This window comes from Calypte anna, chromosome 7, assembly GCF_003957555.1.
Source record: "Calypte anna isolate BGI_N300 chromosome 7, bCalAnn1_v1.p, whole genome shotgun sequence".
NCBI lineage: Eukaryota > Metazoa > Chordata > Aves > Apodiformes > Trochilidae > Calypte > Calypte anna.
This window is the reverse complement of record NC_044253.1, coordinates 17,202,653-17,222,095: the sequence shown is the minus strand read 5'-3', so window position 1 is coordinate 17,222,095 and position 19,443 is coordinate 17,202,653.

Genomic DNA, 19,443 nt, shown 5'->3' with positions numbered 1-19,443 from the left:
CTAGTTTTGCTGCTGCTGCATGCCCTTCTCTTTGGGTCACATGGATGAGTACAGCCTTTTCCTGAAGGTGTGTAGCAGGGTGGGAGTTGTTGGGAGGAAACGGGGGGTTTCTTACATCCTTGCATAGTGTGCAGTCACAAAGCTGGCAGCAGAGAAGCATTACGTGTTTTGACTTGGCGTCTACTGTCTTTGAACCCTAGTGAATATATCCACGCAGCTGGGCTCACAGCTGGTGTTTCTTTTGTTAGAGCAGAACTTCACCTTTTGCCTGCTCACACACAGATCAGAACCAGCATTTGGACTTTGACAACTTCTTGTGTGTGCACTTGGAAGCTTGAGGACTTGATCTTAAACATTACCACAGGAATTGTTGCCTTGTGTTCTCTGTACTCTTTTGAAGGTTATTTCTACTACAGCTTACCTTTTCATCTAAGTCTTTAACAACTCTTTTCATAGAACCATAGAATCGTCTGAGTTGGAAGGGTCCTCTGAAATCATCAAGTCCAACCCTTGATCCACTACCGCTGTGGTTACTAGACCATGGCACTAAGTGCCACATCCAGTCTCTTTTTAAGTATCTCCAGGGATGGAGAATCCACTACTTCCCTGGGCAGCCCATTCCAATGTCTGATCACCCTCTCCGTAAAGAAATTCTTTCTAATATCTAACCTAAACTTCTCCTGGCACAACTTTAGACCATGCCCTCTTGTCTTGCTGAGAGTTGCCTGGGAAAAGAGACCAACCCCCCCCTGGCTACAGCCTCCTTTCAGGTAGTTGTAGAGAGCGATGAGGTCTCCCCTGAGCCTCCTCTTCTCCAGGCTGAACAGCCCCAGCTCCCTCAGCCTCACCTCACAGGACTTGTGCTGGAGGCCCTTCACCAGCCTAGTTGCCCTCCTTTGGACCTGCTCCAGGACCTCAATCTCCTTCCTGAACTGAGGAGCTCAGAACTGGACACAGTACTCAAGGTGTGGCCTCACCAGTGCTGAGTACAGGGGCAGAATCACTTCCTTGGACCTGCTGGCCACGCTGTTCCTGATACAGGCCAGGATGCCACTGGCCTTCTTGGCCACCTGGGCATACTGCTGGCTCATGCTCAGTTTCCTGTCAATCCAGACTCCCAGGTCCCTTTCTGCCTGGCTGCTCTCCAGCCATTCTGTCCCCAGCCTGTAGCGCTGCATGGGGTTGTTGTGGCCAAAGTGCAGGACCCGGCACTTGGCCTTGTTGGACCTCATCCCGTTGAAATCAGCCCAACTCTCCAACCTGTCCAGGTCCCTCTGCAGAGCCCTCCTACCTTCCATCTGATCAACACTCCCCTCCAGCTTAGTGTCATCTGGAAATCTGCTGCTGATGGACTCAATCCCCTCATCTAAATCATCAATAAAGGTATTAAACAGAAATGGGCCCAGCACTGATCCCTGGGGGACACCACTAGTGACCGGCCACCAACTGGATGCAGAACTGTTCAGCATCACACTCTGGGCCCGGCCTTCCAGCCAGTTCCTAACCCAGCACAGAGTGCCCCTGTCCAAGCTGTGGGCTGACAGCTTTGTCAGGAGGATGCTGTGGGAGACAGTGTCAAAGGCCTTGCTGAAGTCCAGGTAGACCACATCCACAGCCTTCCCCTCATCCACCAGTCGAGTCACCTGATCATAAAAGGAGATCAGGTTGGTCAGGCATGACCTGCCCTTCCTAACCCTGTGCTGGCTGTGTCTAATCCCTTGTCCATCCTGCAGGTGCTGTGTGATTGCACTGAGGATGATCTGCTCCATAACCTTGCCAGGCACTGAGGTAAGGCTGACGGGCCTGTAGTTTCCTGGGTCCTCCTTCTGTCCCTTTTTGTGGATTAGCGTGACATTCGCCAGCTTCCAATCATCTGGGATGTCCCCAGTGAGCCAGGACTGTTGGTAGATGATAGAGAGAGGCTTGGCGAGCTCTTCTGCCAGCTCCCTCATCACCCTTGGGTGGATCCCATCTGGTCCCATAGACTTGTGGGGATCCAAGCAGCTCAGTAGGTCACTGTTTCCTTCTGGATTACAGAGGGGCTCTTCAGATTCATGTCTCTTTCTACACGCTCCAGAAGCCAGCTGTCCTCAGGACAACCTGTCTTACTGTTGAAAACTGAGGCAAAGAAGTTGTTAAATACCTCAGCCTTTTCTTAATCTTTGATAACTATATTCCCACCCATGTCCAGTATAGAATGGAGGTTTTCCCTGTCCCTCCTTTTGATCTGTCTTGGCCTGTACTAAGACTAAGAAGGCAGGCAGATAGTTTAATGAGCCAATAAATATACTTCCTGGTTGGCCACTTTTGAAAATGTTAGGTGAGATTCTAACAAACTATTAAGGTTCAGAGAAGCTTTGCTCTGTTAGCATGTTTCCAAGAAAGGGGGATTCAGTTTCATCTTTCAGAGATAGAGTGTTTGAGATAGCCAAGTTAAGGTTTCATTCAACCTGGTCTTAAAAAATTTCTACATTTTAAATTTTTATTAAGTCTTGCCAAAACATTCTGCACTTAGATGTATATCTCAGTAACTGAAATAAAACCTTCAGTTGTTAAATTCATATCAATATATGTAAATATAGTTTAACTTACGCTGTATGTAAAAAGGAATAATATGCAGAAAAGTGCAAATAGTTGTTACCTGATGATAAAAATAGTGACTAAGATTGTGACTACCTGAATTTAAATAGAAGCATGGCATATATACTGTCTCTGAAACACTAACATTGCATGTTACTTGTTTTAGGAAACAGTAGTTTATTAAATTCTACAAATGTACTCAATGTAAATTTGCTGTGAAGGTCTCAACTGGGAACAACAAGTGTATATCAATATAGTTAAAATTATGTAATTTTTTTATATTTTAGGAATCTCCTAATACTAAAACCAGTTAAAAACTTTTTTAATGTGGAGGAAGGGAATTAGCAAGTTGATTCTTTTGAGAGTACAAATTCAAAAATTTGCCCTGAGTGGCTTGAGCTGTCCATTTAAATGTGTCACATCATGTGTATGTAGCTTACTATTAGACATTACTTCCAAAATGGTATTTTAACAGGAATTTTACTTAGTCTTTACAAAGTAAAATGTGTTAACAGTGTTGGTTAAACTGTGCTGAAATCTTGAGAGGAATTGATTGCTCTTAAGGTAGGCTTGTGGTGCAGCAGTTGCCAGAATGCTGTATTTTAATAAAGGTTTAAATCTGATTCCTTTATACAGTTTTACACTTATAAATACAAATTGGCTCCTACCAGCTGTCACAAAGAGGTTAAAATGTTTCTTGCAACTTCTTCATGTAGCCGTTCGTTCAGACACTAGGTGGCTCACGTCAAATGGTTAAACCTTTGCCGGAATTCTTGATCTGAGGTCCCAACAGAATGTTTGGCTGGTGCAGTGCTGAGTAGGTCTGTGCTCTTCTATAGGGTTTCTCCGTTCTGTCAGTAGCTTGTTGCTTTAACAAAGTGAAAAGCGTATTTTGCTCTTGAAATGGTCAGAAAATTAGAATTTTGTATTAATTTAGACCACATATAATCATTCCTTAGTAAGAAGAAAGATGGGGCTGAATCTTTTTAACTTTTTTCCCAACAGCAAGAGGAAGTTGGTAAGGTTGTGGAAACCTTAGAATATGCAATGCCAATAGGGTTTATATTTTGCCTATAGGTTGTAAGAGACAAAACCTGGATTCCGGGAGCTAATAAAATAATACAGAATCGAAGCACAGACATACAGATCTGGTACGCTACAAGCGTACCAGTGTTAGTACCATTACAAAATGTCTGTAGCTCATTTTGTAGTTTATTGACATATTTGAATGCTGAAGTTAATAAGTGGTAATTTACTCATTTCTTTACAAAGGGTAGAAACCAAAGGTTTGGTTTGATTTCTTTTTCTCATCTCTTTAGTAACAGTCTCACTTTTATGTTGCCTGGGAGGAGTGTCAACAGGATTATGAAATGCAGTTCTGTACTGTATTTCAGTACTTGAGTACTGCTTATGACTAATATTAGCTGGGAACTTCCACTGAGAATTACCCAGCTGAAGAACTTCCTTCAATGCCACTGCAAGCATTCTCTGAATCAGACTTCAGCAGAAAGAGCCCTCAAACTGCTTTGGAGCCAGTGCAACGTTCCTTATTTCTGTAACTGCTGTCAAAGATTTCTGGAGCCTCCCTATCTTGGGAATAGGTTACCTTGCATGAAAAAGGAGTAACGCATGAACAAGCAGCCCCACGTGCTTGGGAACAGTTAACATACATAGCAACTCTTACACCAAATATAATACATGCTTTTTAACATGTCATGAATAAAAAGGCAGCAATGATAATGACACCAATAGAAAGTAGAAGCAGCTTTGTAAAACTAATGCAATTCATCCATACAGAACATGACCTGTGTTACATAGAGAAACTACAAGATGGAGGGCAAAATACTTACAGAAGAGTAGCCAATCCATTGATTCTTAGTTAATCTCCAAAGGAACTTAATTATGCAGAACTTCAAACTCTGTTTAAGTCTTATACTTATTTTGTCTTACCCCCTGTCCCTCCAAACTAGTATACAGGGAAACTGCATTTTTGCAGAGCAATGTAGGGTAAACATCTTAGCTTGGAAAATTTCTTTTCTCTAGCATCAGTGCCTTTTGCCACAGAGACAAGTATTCAGGAGATTTTGCACATAAGCATTAATTCCTTAGACCTGCCACCGTGAAGAAGTAAGGTACTTTGATAACAACTATATTACGTAGGTATTCTCCCTCTGTTTTTTGTTAAAATTCAGTAATCTTGGTTGCTGTTTTAGCTAGACTTATATTACATTCAGTATCTAATTTGAGAAAACATGATAGATATAAGGAGTGTTTGCACTACTTGTTGAATGTTGTTTGATCTCAAGCCTTTATTCAGGCTGTCATTGTGGAATAAGAGGAGAAGAAGTCAAAGAAGAGATGCATTTGAAATAAAACATGATTTCTGGGATCTTATGAGCTCTTTTCCTCTTCTGCAACAAGGGGACACATGTAGTGCGGCAAGATCACAAATTCTGTGGGATTATTTTTGTCTCTGTAGTCTCATAAAATTCCAAAATTTCGGTAAGAGAAAGAGAGAGGTGTTGGTGCAAAGTCATTGCATTAATAGACCTATGTTACTCTACCTATGGAACTTCTTGTCAAAACTGATCGGGATGTGAAAATTTTGGATGCATTAAAGGGGAGATTGGACAAGTAAATACTTGAGAGATTCACTGAGGAAAACCAAAGAGACAGGCAGCATCAATCTCAGGAAGTTCTCTGACCTGAAAATAGCTGGCAGCTGGGAGAAGACTCTGAGGAAGTATTGCATATGCTTGCCCTGTTCTTATTCTTCCTAGGGCATTGATTTCTAGCCACTGCTGAAGAGAAGATGGGTCTGAACCAATGTGGCATATGTTCATATGTTAATGACTTCATGCTGATAAAAATGTGTAGGAATTTCTCCACTTTAAACAATCTTCTGTAAAAGACAGGATACAGTGGAAGAGTAGGGAACATAACTAATGCATGAAGTTCAAAAGATCTTGGAACATCCATTCGGAATGATTTTTTATTATTTTAGAATATCCATTTGAAAGATAAAGCCTTTGAGCAGGTTTATTAAAGACAATAAGTGATTTTTATATGTCTTCTGAAAAGATACTGTATATAATTTGATTATGTTTAAAGTTAAATTGTGATGACCAATGTATCAGCTACATAATATGATAGCTTTTGTTGTTAGTAGTAATTCTAACTGCACATGAAGCTCAACAAAAGGTATGTCTATGTAAATATACAGCTAGCCAACCTTCCTGATTGGTGGATTGTAAACAGATCTTGAGAAAAAGGCCTCAAAAAAGAAGCGGTTAGAGATTTTTTCCATTCTTTAGCTAGTGACAGCATCTAACTATTTAATGCAGAAGTTTTGAATTGGATCCCCATATGTGCCACTTAGTGTTGTCCTAGTTAAAAACCGTACAATGGAATAAAATTTTCAGGTTTTCTCCTGAAGTCAGATTTATAGGGACTGCTAGTAAAATCTTCTTTTCTGCTTTATTTTTTAAGGAAAACAGAAATCCCCATTAATTATTTTCTCAAGATGATAGAGCAATTGAATATATATCTAACTTCCCTGACACACAGAGTTGGTATACTTTCAACAGCATTTGATTGTATGTTATAGTGGAATTTGAAAATAAAGAGTTCTGTTTCTCTTCACAGGGAAAACAATATTTTGAAGTGATTCATCTCTGCAGTATTTTTCTTGTTGATATAGTTGTTTCATCTCCTCATGTTAATTTAAAAATTGTTTTATAAATGGAAATATGGCTTTGTGACTTCAACAGAGTGTTTTCTTGGTTCTTACTCATAGTCATCCTATAGAGTTTGGTGGGTCGAAGCTTGACTAATTAGGGTGTGTAAGACAAAATAAGATGCTCAGATGACTGGTTCTGTAAATCTTACAATTTACATTGCAGTGAAATTCTATACCAAGTAAGCCAAGAAGATCTGAGCAGTCATTGAGCAGTCAGGCTGCTCCACTTTTAACTAAGATTTCTTGGTCTAAAATGCACCAATGATAAATGAGCACCTGTGCCTTTCCAAAGTCGAAGCAGAGAAAGCTTGAAGCTATGTGCTTGTCCTGGTTTTGTGGCTTCACAGCATGTTGGCACTGTGACTGGTTGAATAAAGGCTCATTGTCTGTGAAGGTGACCGGATGATAAACAAAAATGCAGGCTAGCTTCTTGCAGATGATGTTTGTTCTTACCATGCTGCAAACAGGAATATGTGTACAAAAAGAGGGAAGGGGAAAAAAAAAAGGACAATTCATTGTCTATTTTCAGTATTAACAGAGAAAATACATCACTGAAAGAGTTGTCACACTTTTAAGATTTCTTTCTGGTGAAGTAGGGAGAGAAACACATGATCAATGGGTTTGGGCCTTTTTGCATAATTAGTGGCAAAGGCACACACACACACACATACACTCACTTCATCTGGCACAGCTTCAGTCTTCTTATTCACCAGCTGCTAAGTCATTTTCATATCTGTAGCTGCTTCCTCTCCGTGAGAACACACCTGCTCTCCTAGCATTGTGTCCATTTATTGTTGGCTTCCTGGAAGGAAAAGATGTAAGAGAGTTTTGGCTTGTATCAGAGATTTGAATAAGCATGAGATAATTCAAAGCTGACACACTCATAAAACTACTGTATGTTAATTTGTCTGTATTCATTACCAATTCCTTTCAGTAGATAGACATCAAGGGCTTAGAATTAAATGTTCTAAGTGGCATTTTGCTCACATTATTTTCTGTCTCTGGCATTTGGAAATACATTTCTTTGACTAGATTTTGATCATTGCTATAGTGTTATAATATACCTGCCAGCACTCTTACATTGCACTATCAGTTTGTCATGTATTACATCAAATGGGAGAATTCAACAAAGAACTGAGTAATCCTTCCCTGAAACAGAGAGTAATAACTGCATTTTAGATAGCAAAAGAGAGATCAGGCAAAAAGGACATTAAAGAAAGGGAACTTCTAATATGGGAAGAAACCCAAGAATATTACAGTGATAGATGTAAGCTTAGTTGGAAATAAGAAATTTAATTAGCAGAGGCCCTCCTTCCCTGGAGCTCAGCTTTACCTTTCTATCCATACTCTGAGGTGAAGCAAATTGATAGCTGTCTCTGAAGCCCTCTTTCAGATGATTTGATATATACTATGGCTTGGACCTTGTAGAACTGATCTTAAATTTCTTCTCCAAATTTTTCAGAGTCAATGAGTGTTCTGTCAGTCCAACCCTGGTCCATTTGTATCTTCCAACCTATTTGGTCCTACTTTATTAACAGGTACTAGGGTAGCTAAAGACAAGAATCACAGAAGGAATTTAAGGTTATGGTACCAGCAGCCTCATGAAGGCTGCTGCAGTCTCTGGCATGTAACTTCTTTCCTACAAAGAGTATTGGGCTTGCTGAAAACCAATGTTTTAAGTAGGGATGCTGTCTCTGGGTAACACTCTGTAGTCCTGAATAGTCATGTCTCCTGGAGATGAAAATTCAGTTTTATATGGATTATTTAGGGCATATCACAAAGATTATAATTCTTCAGTCTCATACCTAAAAAGATGTTTGTCCAGCCTCCATTCTAACAATGTTTGCATGTTTTATAGAGTAGTAAGCAGTAGGTCATTCCCACTTAGCTGCTCTTGACAATCATCAGCTTTACCGACTGACTTTCTATTTTACTGGTGCCTAGAACCAGCCCTCTGAAGATCCCATCCTTGCCAAAGGCAGCATCAGCTTTACCTAAACCCTTTCTAACATATGTTTGCCTGTTTTGAAGATCTATATTGGTGGTAAAGATTTCACAGCCTCCCAAGGGACCTTCTGTTCTTTCTTACAGATTTTTTTTCTAAATCTCTAATTATTCTTCAGTTGAACCACACTTTCCACAAGGTACAATGAACAAACCGGACAATATGCTTCAGCTGAGACTTTTAACTATAGTTTTCAACAAACATATGCTGACTGTTTTATATCCTTAAGACAGGACAAAACCTTAAACTTCTCAACAAATTTGCTCAAGTATTTGATCGAGTATTTTTCTCAGAATGAAAGTAAAGCAGAACAGTATGTAATTCTCTGGTTTCTTCTGTTCTTTCCGCTTAAAGATAAACATGACATCTGTCTTTTTCATTCTTTTAGAAGCTCATCTGTTCTCCACAAGTTCTCAAAGATAACTGCTAATGGCTCCAAAATGTTTTTATCTGTTCTCTAAGTATTCTGAGAAGAATTTCTTCAAGCCCAGCTGGTCCAAAAATATTATATCAAAGTCATTGTTCTAGTCTGTACTCTCTCACCTTATCACTGAAACTAATTATTTTAGCCAGCTGACTGAGGTTTTTTCTTCTAGAGAAGAAAAGAAAAAAAAGTATCAGCTATTTCAATACCATTTCTAATCATCCCTTCTCTCCACAGATTAGCACATCTTTCTTTGATTTTATCTTGCTACTAATGTATTACCAGAATACATCTTTTTCTATTATTATTATTATTTTACTCTTTTACACTCCTCAGCAGTTACCTCAGAGCACGGAAGTTAGAAACTTGAGTGATCTTAGGGTAGTTAAAAAAATCTCACTGTCATTTAGTGTGTGAAGATTTTTTAAAGCACATTTCTTGTTCTTACTATTGGTGTGGTTTATGTTATCTTCTCTGTTTTCTATCTAAAGGAGATGGGAAACCTCTTAAGCTCCTTGATATATGTTTTTTCAAGGATCATAATGATGTCTTCCTACTGGATTTAGGCACTTAAAATGTCTGTATAGATCCCATCCTCAGTGTTTGCCAGAAATCACACTGTACATTTATGTTAGAAATGAGTCTTGCTTGTATCAGTTCTGATTCCTGCCTAATTTTTGTACTGATTAAAGCAGGATTATTCGGTTATGATGTGATTTGTTTATTTTATTCTCGGAGATTGCCTTACCTACTAGTCCTTTGCATGCCCTTCATTGTCCTTGTTTATTTCTACATTGTCTTGGGAAAAAAAATAAGAATGAAAGAAAAAAGTTCCAGTATGTATTTTTCCCATCTGGTTAGTCCAGCACTCTTAATTAGTAAAATGCCATCCTGTCAGATTCTCTCCTGCCAGGAAGTCATTCATCTACCAAATCACTCTTCACCTCCATCATATATTTTAACATTTGAAAACAGCAAAACTGCAAACTATCATGTTCTTCCTTACAACAGAAAAAGCAAAATCAACTACATCAATGCTAATTAAGTGTATTTTAGGTTTAACTTGGGTTTAAATCCAATTCCATGGGATTTCAGAGTATGTATCCAGAGTGTCGTAAAATATGTAACAGCACTTCTCAATTAACATTCATTTATTTGGGAACAATAAAAACCACGAATAGACACAACCTGTTCCTTAATCTTTCCCCAGTCATCTGTCCTCTCCTCAGACTGCTTCCCTGCTCAGTATTCCAAAGGCCAGCTCCTTCTTATATCTGGGCAATATCAGACTGGATCAAGTATTCCTGTATTCCCTTTCTTGAGCCTTAAACCTCTTCTTCCAATATAAAGCCATTTAATGGCAATGTATTATATATTTAATCATAAACCATTTACTGAATGTATCAATTGTGTCGCAACAACATAATTACTGTGGTTCTTTTCCATTGTACCAAGTGGAATGCCAGCCATTTTAATATTGCTATGTGGTTTCATTAATTTATTCTTTCAATTCTTGTAATATCAATGCAAATATTTTAATCAATCAATACCATCATATTGATTATAAATAACAAGGACAGTCTTAAGTAGAAAGCTAAACTATGTCTCTATTTGGAACATGTAAACATATTTGAATAGTTTGTAAGCAATTAGGAAACACAGTGAAAAAATACAGAGTTACAAACCTTCATGGACAATTTGTATAGAATTTGCTGAAGAGAAAATCAATAGGAGTATATTCTGTTCATTCATATACTGTAATAGATATTGTCGTATTTTTCTACCTTCGTTAATTTTCTGGTAACTGCTATAGAATATATAACAAAAATGCATTTCTCTAAAATTCTGTGGGAATTTTTGCTTTTACATTAAAGTGATTTCACAATAAATATTACCTATGATTTCAGCAGGTGACTGTTTCTCCCAAAATATTTCTGCTGTATTCTGTACTCCTCTATGGTGTGGGCTTTTCTGTGTTTTCTGGCCACCTGAAAGATGTGTTGTGGTGAACTTTAAATAAAATGGAGCAGAAATAGGAAGGCTGAAGTAAACTACTCAAAGAATCTTCTGCACATAGAATGTTCTAGAACGTTCATCCCTGGGCATCCACTTCTGATTGCTGTTGGAGCCTTTGAATCAATAAGGGCATTCTTATGTAGGAACCTCTGTGAAATTAAGCAAGGCAAGAATAGGTGACTGTGGCTTAGCACTGAGAAACATTTGTTCTGCAGATGTGACCTCCACAGTGTGAGAAAGCTGCCTGAGCTCCTTGTTTAGACTGGGTGTTATGAGTAGTAGCCCAACAGAGTATGAAAGCAACTATGTTTCCTCTTCCATATTATAGCTTGTGAAAAGTGTTTTGTGCTAACTGAATGATACCAATTCTTTTCAAGCAGAGGCCATGACCATAGTGTGCAACCAGGCTAAAATGTTATGCAAATGTAATGCAAAATGTAGTGCTCATTCATCTTTATTTTTTTTAATGCTCCAACCCCAGCTAAAGAAACTGAAGATGCCCAGGCATCGCGTTAGTAACTGAGCAAATCTTCCTTCCAGAAAAACAGCCACATAGTGTTGGCACTTAAGCCAGTAGGCAGAGACACTGTGAATATTTCTCGGTTCCCTGAAGCTCTCCCTAGCATACTTACACTGTTCTCTCAGACTGGATTAACTCCAAGAAATAAGTATAGCAAAGCCAATATTTAAGAATACAGAAACAACCTCCTCCCAACTGGTCTTTCTTAATCACTGTCTCTTCGGACAGCATTTTGCTTTCTTAAGTGTTTGTCAGATTTGTGCCCCAGGCATGCATACGTGAGAAATACAGTTTTATTTGGGTATTGAATAACATAATACATATCATTAGTAATGTGCTGCTTTTTCTGACAGAACATAAGACTTACTAAACATGACTTGGGTTCATTCAATGTCGAAACGGGATCTTGCTGCAAATCCCGATCTACTTGAGAAGACATACAGTAAAATGCCGTGGGTAATACCTCATTATTTCCTTGGGAATAATGATAATAAACAGCAATAATGAATCTTTTGCCTCTTTTATATTGAAAGAAATGGGAATATAATGTCTCACACCACAGGATAAAAGCAGTAGTTGACTAGAGGGTAAGATGTGTATGCAGTATAGCGAAGAAGGTTGAGATATCAGACACCAATTATTTAATCTATAGTACTAGTGTTCTCTTACATTATAAATACAGCTTTCCTTAGCTTTCCCCTGTCAGGCAAAATTTTCACTGTCTGATCTCATACACTCCACAACCTTCAGGGCAAAGTTCGCACTGAATCATTGAATACACTCAGTATTCAGAGTATATTAGACTAGGTTTTTAACAAAATTGTTGTTCTCACTGTTTAAACCTCTAAGTTTTCAAACCAAATTGGGTTTGAAACATCTATCTAAAGTCTTTGTGAACATCTATCTAAAGTCTTTGGATGTCTGAAGGCCCTACAAATGTCGGCCTGGCAGCAAGGATAATGTATATACAATGTTTATATTACCAGATTTATTTATTTTATAAGATTTCTTTGTCTTCCTTATCCCCACCCTAATTTCGTTTTGACATCTGACTGTGTTTGGCATTAGGGGAACGATAAAAAAACCCATCAACTAACAGCTTGGCTAAGATCTATTGAACTGCTTCTGAGAAAACAAGACCTAACTTGAATTTGTTTGTTTTTTTTTTTTTTTTTCTAATTAAAAATATGGCATTTACCTAAAGTTTATCCAGCTCTTTCAGGATTTTTCCATCTGTGCTATAGGTACCATTTCTCTATTATTTTTAACTTTTCTGTTGCTAGTGCTTGAAGATGAGCATGCATACATTGCTAGTAAGGATGTCTAATCTAGAAGCTATATAATTAATACAAAGAATAAAAATAGGCTACTGGAAAATGAAAAAAGCACTAAAAGATATGAAATGCTGTCAAATGCAAAAGGTGTATTGGGAAATTACTAAAAATGCTATCCTCTTATGACCTGCATTTTCATATTTTTTATACATGCATATAATAAGACAGCATGAGTCATTAAATACATAGTTTGGCATTTGGGTTCACCATATGTTTATGAATATCAAAACAATAGAGATTTCATGTCAACAGATTTTTCTTATAATGTACTTTGAACAAGACATTACAAGTGCTCCTTGATTGTACACAAAATTCCAGGTTTGTAGCTTTCCAAATAACACTCTTAAGTTACCTAATGGATTTCAAGGCTGTATGTCAGGTAATTGAGGCAATGGTGAACTTCCAGAAGAGACCCAGAGTTATTTAATGATAAGAAATAACAGGGAGCCCTGTAACTGTTATTTGTGGAAGGCATTCTCAAACTAATTATATTTTGCATAAATACATTCTTGTAACTTGTAACTCTTGTCCATTCACAGTTTCACATATCATCCCTCCCCATTCACAATCCTATAATTTCCTGTAGAGAGACATTGTCAACCAGGTGCCTCGAATTGCCAGTGAGTGGGTGTGAGTCCACCTGTGCCTGATTAGGACAGGCCCCTATTGGGCATGAGCAAGGCCAGGGGGCCAATAAAGGTGGGACACACACCCACAGAAAATAAGCTCAGCTCACTCTGGTGTGAGGCATGGAGAGGCCAGCAGCTCGTCGAGCCTCTGGAGCAAGAAAGGCTCTTCCCGCTACACTTCTACCCTGGAAGCGCTGTGTGGTGGCTGGAGTCCTGGAAGAGACCAGCAGCTCGTCGAGCTTCAGGAGCAAGAATGGCTCCTCCCGCTACAATTTCCTTTTGGCAACTCAAGCCCAAAAAGAAAGTTTATAGGAAGTATGAGAATGGACATACTATCAAGGAGAAATATTGAAGCATTTCTTGGACTTCGATGGGTGGAATTAAGAAGACCAGAGCCGAGCTACAGATGAAATGGAGAGGGATGTGAATAACAAAAAAAAAAAAAAAAAAGGAACTTGTGTGAGTAGACTGTCAGCAGAAGGAAGACCTGGGGAAATGCTGATGAATGGGACAAGCAATCTCACAATGTGAATGAAGGCTGACATCAGTGTTGTCTTTGTTTCTGTCTTTATTGGCAAGGTTGTTCCCAGGCCTTGCAGGTCTCTCCCTGTTAGCAGCCAAGTTCTGTGGTGAAATTTGCTGTCCACAGTAGACCACTGAATCAGAACCAGCTTGAGTAAACTGGACCTATGTAACTCCATGGGACAGATAGGATTTCTGTGGTGGTGCTAAAGGGGTTGGTTGCTGTTGGTATAAGGCCTCTCTAGAAATCTTTGGAAAAGTTGTGATGGCTAGGAAAGTTCCTGATGACTTAAAAAAAATTAACATTATGCCTGTCTTCTGAAAAGTCATGGAGGAGGATCTGGTGAACTACAGGCCCTTATTCCTATCTAAAATATAGGAATGATATGTTTATATAAATAAATTCTAAAGAGATAGGATGATTTGTTATAAATCATAGATTTTTATAAACATTTGCAATTCTTATAAGCACTAAGCAATTTTTATATTGCATTTGAGTAAATAGGTTTGGGCTCTTGATTTGCTTTCTCTCATTCTTTTTCCTTCAAAAATTCATTTGAAAATGTCTCTACACAACAGCTGACTTCCACATTGAGTCTTTTCCACATATATTGATTGACAGGGACTACAAACTGAGGACTATGTGGGCATCAGCTTGCATGTAACTTGCTCATGGATTCAACTCCTGGCATTGTTCAGAAACTCATTTGCCTTGTCTAATTTTAAGTTATGCAATTTTATTTTTAATTTGTCTTAGTATTTACAGAGCAGACCTAGTAAGGACAGAAAGCAGGTTCTATTTTGGTTTGAAAAGAGTCACATTTTAGATTCTACTTTAGAAGGGATAGATCCTGGTTTATTTTGTCTCCTTTTTTGCATTCCTCTTTTACACAAAGCATGGATGGGTAGAGCAGCATCTGCAATCTGAGCTTGGCTTCCCTTTCTTTTGGCAACAGTCTGTCTGCTTTTTCTTCAGAGCTAAGACAATCATGGGCTTGCTAAGGTGCTTTATGGTAAACTTCATTAAACTTCATGCTATTGAGCTTGATGTCATCTTAAAATAATAGTTTCTTTCTAGACTTCTCAAAACTAGGTAGTTCTTACCAAAAGGTTTAACTGGTGCAGTCCTGGCCCAAGCAGTGAGCCAGATTTGAGTCCTTGTATGATTGGTCATTATTATGAATGAGTTAATTAAGAACTGCAAATATTTTGGTGTTCTTTGGTTTTCTGGTAAAGTGATACAAAGTCCTTTTCACTGAATATTTTATGAATAAAACCAACAAACAGTTCTTCGATGACGATTTCTGGCTTCTCACTATGAAAGAAAAGACAATAAAGAATTTTGAACATTGTATTGTTATCTATTGGTCTTTGACCTTTTGACCCACTCAAAACCAGATAGTTTTTACCAAGTTTCCCCATCATCACTGTCATCTGACCTGCACCTTTGATACTAGCAGGGACATCTTCAGGTAAATGGCTTTCTGATTTGCTGAGGTGTTTTTCTCCTGTACAAGTGAAGCCTTCTCAAAAGAATCCTCTTTAAAATAGTGCTGTAAATAAGTGTCCAAGATGGAATTATTGACTTCACAAGGTAAGTGATAATAGTATTATAAATTGATTCTAAGATTAGTTTGCTTGCTATGTGCAATCTCTTGCTGACTTATTACAGTGTTTTTAAAATTTTTCCACTCATCAAGCCTCGGATTCACCTGTTAAATATGAATTATACGGTATGGAAAATTCTACATGTCAATTTAAAATTTCTCCTCAATACAGCAATTCATAATATCTTTTTATATTTTGACATTTAAGAACTTTGCTGTTCCTTGCAAATACACTTCTGTGCACATTATAATGGGCTCTTACTGATTATTCATGACACACTCTTGGATACCTCTGTTATTTTCACTACCTACTCTTTAGAAGCCAGAGGGATTGTGTCATTAATTAAAATATTAAACAGTCTAGTTCTATTGAAATGCTTGATCCTGTGATTTTCCCAGATGAGTCATTCTTATTTATATGGTTAATCTGAATGTAAAGAAAGGATACAATATTTATAAAGCTGTGAGCAATGTACACATATATTTCTTTTAAAAGAGAAAACTACATGGATCACAAAACATACGCTATTCTTTCCTCATCTGTCATTCATTGGATTGTATTTGTAGTGTTAAAACTTTATGTACCAAATTTTCTTCAGCTTCAGTGAACTGAAGGGTTTTTAGGACCCTCTTTATTAGAAGAGTTGCAAAGGACGTTTTACATTTGTATGTTCTAACTCAGGGAACTCCGACATATCAGTATTTCAGAAAATGAACTTCTCCTGTCTTGTTTGAAGTGATGCTGCTTCCATGACTCTTACTTTGCCATAGCAATTTCCATTTTTTTTTTAAGTGAAGAAGTATTATTAGACAATTACTTTTGAGATTCAAGTTGCCTTTCTGTATTATTTTGTAACTGGAAATAAGAAGAACCATTCACTGTACACTACATTGTGATTAACCCTCAATGAAACAGTTGATAGGTAATTTATTGAATTTGTCCCAAATCTGAAATTTTTCTGGGAAGGTTAAGGATAGCTTTCAGATTTGATTGTAGTGGCTAGTAAAGTTTAGGTGTCAAAATTGCTAATTGATACAATACAGACCTAAACTAACTTTTAACACTTCTTGTTTCATTTTTTCCTCTCAATCTACCACTGTGTGGTTTAGGGGCAGTCAGTATTTGAAAGAATGTTACTAGCATTGCAGAAGTGCCTTTTTACAGGACAAGTAATGCAGAGGGTGGGTGACTACCATGGGAAGTCACATGTGTGGGTATACGCTGAAAGAAACTTCTGCAGGAAGAGGTGAGATAGAAAGAAAACCTATAATGCAAATGTATTTTCAAAAGGCAATAATTAATATAGAAAAGTTCTGTTATAAACCATAGGTTTTTATAGGAAGCTGTGCTATTTATTCTGAAACGGTGTATCTCAAAGTACCTTTGTTTCTCTACTTTAAATGGAAAATCCCCTAATATCCTGAATAAAAAAAACCCAATAAACCCAAAGAACAAACAGAGCAAAAAGAACCAAGATCCTGTAAGATACAAGAAAAAAGAAATGTTCTATGTCCAACAAAAGGAGTGAAGAGAAAAAAATATGTGGTTTGGAGATAGCCAAGTATCTTATGGTCAGGGTGCTTTATTTCTCAGTGATGTGTTCAGGTCAAACGAGCTACATTTCTTGGCATTTCACTTGACACAATAAATGCTGCAGCATCTTTCACTTTTCTCCCGTAGAACACTTACTAGATTAGTCTAAGCTCCTCTACTTATATCTGGTAGATCTGGCATATGGGCTGCCAGCTGCCTATAAAACACTGGTTGCCTTCATTTTACATCAGGAAGAAAGCCTTTTTAGTTAAGCATTATTTATAAATATATATATATATATATATATTCTATCAGCATGCCTGTTTTTATTTGAGTTTTTCTCTTACTTCTTAACATATTTAGATTTTAGGTCATGATTTTTGAATTGTTTTGAACTAAGCAAACATAAATATCTTTTCAGCAATATGCTGAAACTTAAGATGTTTTGTTCTGATGTATTTGACAGAGGAGGAGAATGTCATACATATACCACAGCATTTTTCTGAGACAGCTAAGGGATGTTTCTCAAACACTGTCTGAGAACAGGGCAAGACCAGGAAAAGCTGGGTGACCAGAAATATTGGCATGAGATGAGAATACTGGATACTACTAGAATATGCACAATACTTCGAAGTCATGAGACTTCATGTCTCAAGCAGCCATGAGAGCTTTAAAAATCTAGCAAGTTTTTTGCTGTTTCTTGCTAATGTTGGTCTTATCTGAACTTTCAGTCATGAGCATCCATAGAGTCACTTAGAAGCCTGTTCACTTTTCTAGAATGGATCTAACAAAATGAATAATAGTAATACATCTTCATTCTTCCAGGACCACAGACATCTATGTACAACATACTAGAGACATAAAACAGTAAATCTTTGTCTTCTTTGTTGCTGTGATGCTATCATTTATGCTATTTGACACAAAATTTTTAGTTAAATTTCCTGTTCAGAGATTGTTTAGACAGTTCTCTGTTACAGAATGGCAGATGGGTGCTTTTTTAGCCTTACAATGAGAAATTATAAGCAGCAGTACAGCAGTAACTAACAGGTTTCTGTATATTTTTACTGAAATAACAACTATTGAAATATCACTGTCTATTCATTGAATTTGTTCATCTGCATCTCCACAGGCCATATATGTCCTTGGCCTCTTTATTTTTTTTTTACCAGATGGCATTCATAACTGCTTTTTCATCCACTTGTTCTGTATTTGTACATTTCATACAGATTTTTTAATGGATCCCATGGCCTACTGTTATCATTAAAAACATTTATATCAAAACCATAAATATTTTAAATGAGTAGAAACAAAGCATATTTCCTTAACTAATACATTCTTATACATTTTTCTCTGTGATTCTGTGGGATAGATTTCCAGAAAAGTATCCTCTGGATAATAAATTTTTAGAGATACATGGGCTGGAAATTAAGAACAGAACTGATCAAATCAACTCTCAGGTTTGTATTTGCTCCTCTAGGGGTAGGAATATTAACCAAGCAAATGAAGCTAAAAAGATGAGATGTGATGAAGGATAAGGGTGCACCTCTGTAGTATTATACATGGAATCACAGAGCAATTTAGGTTGGAAGAGGCCTCTGAAGATCGCTTAGCCCAGCCTTATGCTCAAAGCTGGATCATCTTTGCAGTTAGATCCAGTTCCTGAGGAACTCATTCAGCTGAATTTCAACAGTCTCAAAAAACAGGACAGCTCCACAACTTCTCTGAGCAGCCTGTTCCAGTACTACATCACTTCTCTCAACCTCCTAGCTATGCTCTTGCTAATACAGTCATCATTACCACAAATACACAACTACTGACTCATGCTCAACTTGCTCACCATGTTCTCAGGTCCTGTTTTGCTTAGATGTTATGTAGCTAGCTGATGTCCTGTTTTTCTCTACTCCACTCTGAACTTCTCCCTTCCATTCCCCATAATATCTCAGTCAGGTTTATTTATTTATTTATTGGTAAGGGACTGTCTGCTGGTTTCATAAATATAAAATTATCATATATGTTCTCTCTCTGCTATAAAACTTCCTATTAAACCCATGGGGTTGTGAATGAGTACAAAGTCCATGCATTTGATTGTTCCTTGGTGAATCCTTCAAAAGCTGCTGATCTGAAGGAGCTCAATCACCTCCTTTAAGATGAAATGGGAGCCTTCATATCCTCATGAAGAAATGCATAAAAGTTTTGTAGGTGTAAAATTTATTTTTTATTTGAGATGTAAGAACCATTACATTCTAGAAATGGTCCTTGATTTCTTCTCTTGGAATTCACCTTGTATCTGTTTCATATGCGTAGCTTCTAAAAGTGTTTAAGATAGTCAACTTAGAAACTACCCAGGGAATATAATCAGCATACCACTGAAACATTTTAAATACATTTACTTATGGATATCAAAACAGGGAGAGTGAAAAAAACTAGTATTAAGAGAGTTCCATGTTGCAGTGGCAGAAAAGGAGCAGAAAGGCTATTGAACTAATTGTATAATAAGTTATTAAAAGAACTGCTATGGTGACAGATGGAAATA